Here is a 6,993-nt window from a genome sequence, read left to right as displayed (position 1 = left end):
CAAAGGCCAGGGCGTCCCCCAAACTTGAACACCAAAACACCTGTCAAAATCTAGCAGCAATATTTTCTCATAAAAACAAATATCAAAAGATTAATTGCTGATAGAAATAAAAAGAAAATGACACAAAATGAAATGACAAAAAGGAAAAGAAATCAAAATAAAGTGCTGAAAATAAAAAGAAAGAAAGAATACCACACTTTCCTCGATCGTTTGGGTGTCCAACCAATCTCTTCCATCCTTTCTTCTTAAGAATTTGATATCCCTCTGGAAGGATGTTTTGCCGTCTCAGGTAGCCTAGTTGCTTGCTTCGAAAGATCTTCTTAGGAACATGGTTCCTAGATTTGTGACCTCGTGTGCATAGATCCTTGAGAATTTTAGCATGACACGGCTCTTTGAGACATTGAAAAACTGAAGGTTGGGGTTCATGAATTGTCTCAAGAGGGATTTTGATGAAGGAGTGAGCTTCAGTACTCACTCCCTTGTCACTGGACAGATTTGGAGTTGATGGGGGCTCAATGTGATCAACCTGCTCCTCTTTTTCTTTCTCCTCATGGTTACCCACAATGAAAGGCTCAGCTGCTAATGAGGGTGAGTTAGGGAATGATATCTCAGTGGTTTCCCCATTTTCAATTCGCATCTTAGGAGTGGAGTCCAATAAGGCATCAGCTTGCTCAAGTAACTTGTCAAGGTCTAGGTCACATCCAAATTGAGCAAAGCACTTTCCCAATGGGTCCTCTAGACTTGTCTCATCAACAGTCTCCTCAACAATTTTCTCTCTCCTAATTGGGGTGGTGGCTTTGACATGCTCATGATAAGGATTGCTAGAATCATCCTCATCAATCATGTAGTGCCTTTCAGCCATCAACTGACTTTGAAGCTCTTCTTCCTCTATTCTAGTGAGTTCAGCAACTAAATAACCAAGCTGTCCTTCCAACTTTTCAATTGCTTGAGTGTTGGCCATGGCTGCATTCTTCACTTCATTTATGGCTTGGGAGTTAACCATGGTGGCATTTTTAAGCTCTTGCAAGGTTTGGCCATTAGACTGTATGAACTCTTTGAGGGTGTTTTCCAATGATAAATCTTGTGGAGGATAATTGCAGGGTGAAGGGGTAGAGGATTGGTTGTCGAACTGCGGATATTCAGGATGGTGCAGTTCATCAAATTGGGGAGCATAATTTCCCGTAGCATTAGCTTGCCACGAGAAATTAGAATGGTTGCTCCAATCGAGGGTGTAGCAATTGAAATTTGATTCAGACCCCAAACTGGAGAAATTGGTGTTCATCTGCTCATGTGAAAAATTGGAAAATGGTCCCCAAGATGGACAATTACCTGAACTATGATAAGGGTTAGAGCAGTATGAACATGGTCCATGTGGGTGAAAATGATGAGGATGGTTGGAAAAAGCGGGTGTCCTACAACTAAGGGTAGCATTAAAATTACCTAAAGGAAAATTCATGCTTATCCTCACTCTTTAAACAAAGCACACTTCCACATGAAACATTAACCAAAATTTTTTTTTGGATTTTTTTTGGATTTTTTTTTTTTTGGTTTTTTTTTTTTTTTTTTTTTTTAAAAAATAAAATAAACAAAAATACCAAAAATTAAAAACAAAAAATCAAAACAAAAACTCACAAAACGGACCAAACATAAGTTTGGCAAAATTCAAGGTGCTGGCCCGTTTTGGTGTAGTCTGTGAAGGTGCACTCGAGCGCAAGTGATGTGCGATCGAGCGCTTTGGCAGGGACTAGTTCCTTCGGCAGAGCTGCAACAGAAACAACAAAAACAAACAACTTTTTCTCTTTTTTATTTTTTTATTTTTTTTTTATTAGTAACTATAAACAGAAACAAATAAAAAAAATAAAAATAAAAGGCAACAAACTGTAAAAAGAAAATAACTAGTAGAAAAATAAAATCAATTTAAACAAAAATCAATTTTCACAAACAAACAAATCCCCGGCAACGGCGCCAAAATTTGATGTACAAATTTAATTGTACTCGCAAGCGCACGAGTCGTGTGCGATATAGTGTGTGTGCAAGTGCGAGGTCGATCCACAGGGAATTGTGTTTGTGAAATTTAATTTCTATCTAAATCAATTATATCTTAACCTAGTTCCGAATGATTTTGATTTTGAAAATAAACTAACATAAACTAAATAAAATAAAAATAATCAAAAGATAAACGACTAAGGTTTTAGAATTCACCTCACCAAATCAAAGCATACATTCTTATGTTTTCATTCATGCATCCGACAAACAATTAAACCCTATATATGTTCTATTGTTTTTTTATAAACCAATTGAATCATTCGATGAATCCATCTCTATTACAAATCACAACGAATATCCAATTGAGATCAAATCATCCATTGTATCCGTAAATCACAATGGATATAAGTCTCAATCAAATCATTCGATGTATCCGTTGGATGAAACACAACGAATATCCAACATTTTCATGATTTATAAACAACAATCAATCACAATTTTATCACACAATTGAACTGAAACGAACATACATTACATTAAACGACGGATTTGTACGAACGAAACATAAAAATATAAAACTAATCAATGGTGAGGCTTCATCTTAAACCTTAGTTGAAAAATTAGCCTCTCATGACAAAAGAAATCATAAAGAAACTAAATTACTTCATTAAAATTAAAAACTTACAAAAGAATTCGAGTTCCAAGCTACAAAAACCCAGAAAACACGGAAAGCGACCAAGAACGGCGCCCCCAGTGCGTCTTCGTCTGATCCCCCTCAATTGTGAGGCTTAGAGGTCTATTTATAGGGCTTAGGAGAGTCCTAGAAGCCCTAGTAATCCTAGGAATTTAGGAGATTTAAGTCCAAGCCCAATTAGGTTAAAGAAAACCTAAGCCCAAATCGGAATAGGATTCGCCCAGAATTGCGGTCCTATCTTGCGGCGTAATTTTGGCCTTGCAACGCTCCGAATTGGGAAAGTGCTATTTCACAATAAATTGTATAAGTTTGAGTTATCTTTCCAATGCCGCTTGAATCACCTCAATCGGATATCTGAGCTGAAAGTTATGACCAAAATACCGAGACGTATTCAGAATCCAATTTTGCATCCAATCCGATTTGACTTCAAATTGAGAAATTCCGAATTAATCCTTTCCTTTATTTGATTAAACTTTAACCATGATTGGTTAAGCTTAACCATATCTTCTAGATCTTCCCAATTTGCCCTTTAAGCTTGGAATTTTTCCAGAAACGCTTTATTTTCTTCTAAAAGCCTATAAAACAAAGAAAATACAAAAAGGAAGTAAAATGGCCTAATTAACAAAAACTAAAGGATTAAAACATGCAAGTTAAGGGCTGAAAATATGAATATTCTAACACTTATCAGGTATCAGAGATATGAGCCTACTCCCCTCGACTCGAACGAATCCCCGCGTATGCTATCCCCGCCATCCAGATTCACACAAATGGGTTTATAGCCGCACAGCTATTTCGATCTGCCGCCACACAGCAGCACATCTATGGATGATAGTGAGGCACAGGCCGCTGATGACATGGATGATGGTACAGGTGACGCAGACAATGAGCAGCACAATGACCCTGCTTGGCCAGCATTGAAGATCGACGAGGTTCGCATAATAGGTATGTATGCATGCTATTCCAAACCTTAAATATGCACATATTTACACATGATGATACATGTAGTTAATTAGTATATCAATTTAAATAATATATGTTTGATCATTTGTGTGTTAATATATACTTCATCATTGCAGATAGCGAGAACAACTTTGAAGTGTTGATCGTAAGTGACTCGCACAAGTTGTGGGACATTCCCGATAGAAAAAGGGTCATCATGGAGTATAATGGCGCGTGGCAGCCCATAGGACAAAGCGGCAAAAAGTTTAGACGGATGACCGCAAGGCATATAAGGCCGGGACCTTTATTAGGCTATCCGACAACTAGGATAATGTACTAGAATAATGCAAGGAGGATTTATTTGAGTTTTTTATGGTAAGTGTAGATTAGATGTTATTAATTAATTTATGATATGTAGCACTTGTATATTAAATTTATTTTATACAATAAGCACTTTAATACCCTAGTTTTTAATTGATGCAGCATTACTTTTACATCATGCCTGGGTCGGATATGACGGCAATTAAGAAAGACGCTTTCAGACACATGGGCAAGAGGCAGAAGCTTTTGAGGCACAAGTTAAGGAAGAAACTCATGATTCAGAGCGACGACACTCCTGCGACAGTGTCGGCAAGAATGGGCTAGACCATTTCAAAGTACAACTCCGCAGACGTTGAAATATTGTTGGTGAAATGGTGTGATCCTGCTTATCAAGTAAGTCACTTCAAACTATTTGTGTTTTGTTAGTTATAATTGTTCGATGGCTTAGCTATTAATAACATATATATGTTGTGTTCATAGGCTTACTGTGCGCACATGAAAGAGATACGAGCACAAAATCAAATACCATATATGTCATATATTGCGTACTATATATATATATATATATATATATATATTTCATTGATGGTTTGAACTTATTGCAGATGCTTAGTACGGGCAAGGCTCGTGCGAAGACTTATATCAAGAGCCATAAAAAGGCAGATGGTAACTGCCTAAATCTGGTAGTCGCAGCGAGAATTGTAAGTAGCAGACACCTTGTTATGAATTTTTTTTTATGTATTAACTTATTGAGTCTTAAAAATTATATATATAACAATGATCATGTACAAGCTCGAATGGAGGAGTTATTGGAGAATGACCTGCGGAACAGGTAGAAAGGCCACAGGGGACGATTAGGTGGACACCGGATGATGCTTATGCTCAGGCGCACGACAATAAGCCTGAGTATGCAAGTCGTGTTCGAGGGGTAAGTAAGAATATTTTGCCTACGCGTGGCACGATCCACTCATATTATACACCATCTCAAGCACGGTCGTAGAACCGTGGCGGGACAATGGTCTCGCGTGAAGAATTCGAAAGAGCCATTGAAGCCGAGAGGGAGAAGCACAGAGAGCAAATGGATGCGAGGCTGGCGCAGCAGAGTGAGGAGATTACTGCAGCGGTGACCGCATGGGTGACTCAGCAAATGGCTGAGCAGATGGCTGCTCAGATGGCGGCGCATGAAGAGTGGATTCGCAGCCTTAAGGGGTCGAGACGTGTGGGGTCGGAGCCGGAGGTGAGGACGATCAGGAATCTGCAAGATGCAGAGTCCCCAGCCCGAGTGATTGCGAGATCCTCAGTTGATAGCCGATCAGGTAATAATATATTTTTATTGTTTATATTTGAGTAACACGATTATTTTACGAGATGAATATCATTTTAAGGGCTAGTAATTTTGTTTGGCAAATAAACTTTGTTCGTATCTAACACAATTATATATAACACAATTGCAACGTAATATGCATGTATAGATGGCGTAAGAGTAGAAGCTAAGGACGATGATCACAATGAAATCCAACACAAGACGCTGGTTGGACAGAAGTCTCGTTTGTCTCAACATTATACCCGTCGTTTAGGCACCCCGTAAGTATATATATATATATATATAAACTCAAAATAATCTACTTTGTTCCTAGTTGGTTTGGTTGTGATTGGAGCTTTGCATAGTTAATCGTACCATATTTGTTGAAGACGCCTCATTAAATAAATGTATATGTGTTTATGTATGTCGATATTGTGTATGTGACAATTATTCAATTGTTTTCTCACTTACTTGGACATTGCTTACTTATAAGGAGTTGATAATATTATATCACAAATGTCAATTAACTAATTGATTGCTTGTTTTATTATTTGCAGTTAGTGCGGAGAAGTCGAGAGATAATGGTCATGATGTTCACTCGGCTTTGGTTGGAGTAGTGTATAACCTTACATGCATATTTGTATAACGTGGCACATTTGCAGTTAGGCTTTTGATTTTTGTATTTGTGTATAACCTTAGTTGTAGTGTTTGGTTAGTGTTGGATTAATTGTGGTAGATCGAATATATATATATATATATATATATTTGATGTTGGATTGATCGAATATTGGATTTTGGATTGTCAAATGTAATTCGTATATTAGGTATAACGAGCGAAAAAAATTCAAAAAAAAAAAAAAAAAAAAATTTCCCTGTCAAATTTGGTAACATTGTGCCACGTTACCATAATTGGTAACGTGGCATAATATGCCACGTTACCAATTATGGTAACGTGGTACATTATGCCATGTTACCATTTAGTAACGTGTCAGACTTGGTAACGTGGTACATTATGCCATGTTACCATTTGGTAACATGTCAGAGTCTGACACGTTACTAAAGTTCCAATAGCTACGTCCAATTTCACCACCCATCAAACACGTTACTATCGACACGTTACTACACTTTAGTAACATGTTAACACCATATACACGTTACTTGCTTTGTACCCAAAAAACTGCTCTACATCTATCACCACTAAATACTAAAGATTTACTAAGATGCTACAATGCTCACCAAGTCAATAAAGCTTTAGTTATATTAAAAAAAACAAAACAAAACAAATAAAAAATAAAAATAAATAAAAAAAAGGTGGTTAAGTGTCTTTCCAGGACTTGTGCTTTGCGTCATAATCAAATAGCCGTTCTCAATAGGTAAATCAATCGGTTGGGGCCATGCCTAATGAAACGGAAATCACTAGTTTGAATCTCCTTCCTCCTCTTATGCAAATATGTTAAAAAAAATTTAAAAAAAATATATAAAAAAATAAGTCAAATAACTATCTCAATTTTTAAAAATATCACAAATGGTACCTATGATAAACAAATAAACTCACTTGATACTTACGGCATTATTCTGTTAAATATTTTTGAAAATCGAAAGAAAAACTCCGAACAAAAAAAGGGAAAGAAAAAAGTATGGCAGTGGCACATGCTTTTTACGGATATAAATTTCAGTGGCGGACTGGTGGTGGTCGAATTGTTTGTATTATAAAGGGCTAACTGTAATAATCTCCAGCCGACAAGATAAG

The sequence above is a fragment of the Corylus avellana genome, chromosome ca10 (assembly GCF_901000735.1).
Source record: "Corylus avellana chromosome ca10, CavTom2PMs-1.0".
Taxonomy (NCBI): domain Eukaryota; kingdom Viridiplantae; phylum Streptophyta; class Magnoliopsida; order Fagales; family Betulaceae; genus Corylus; species Corylus avellana.
This window is presented reverse-complemented; position numbering follows the sequence as displayed.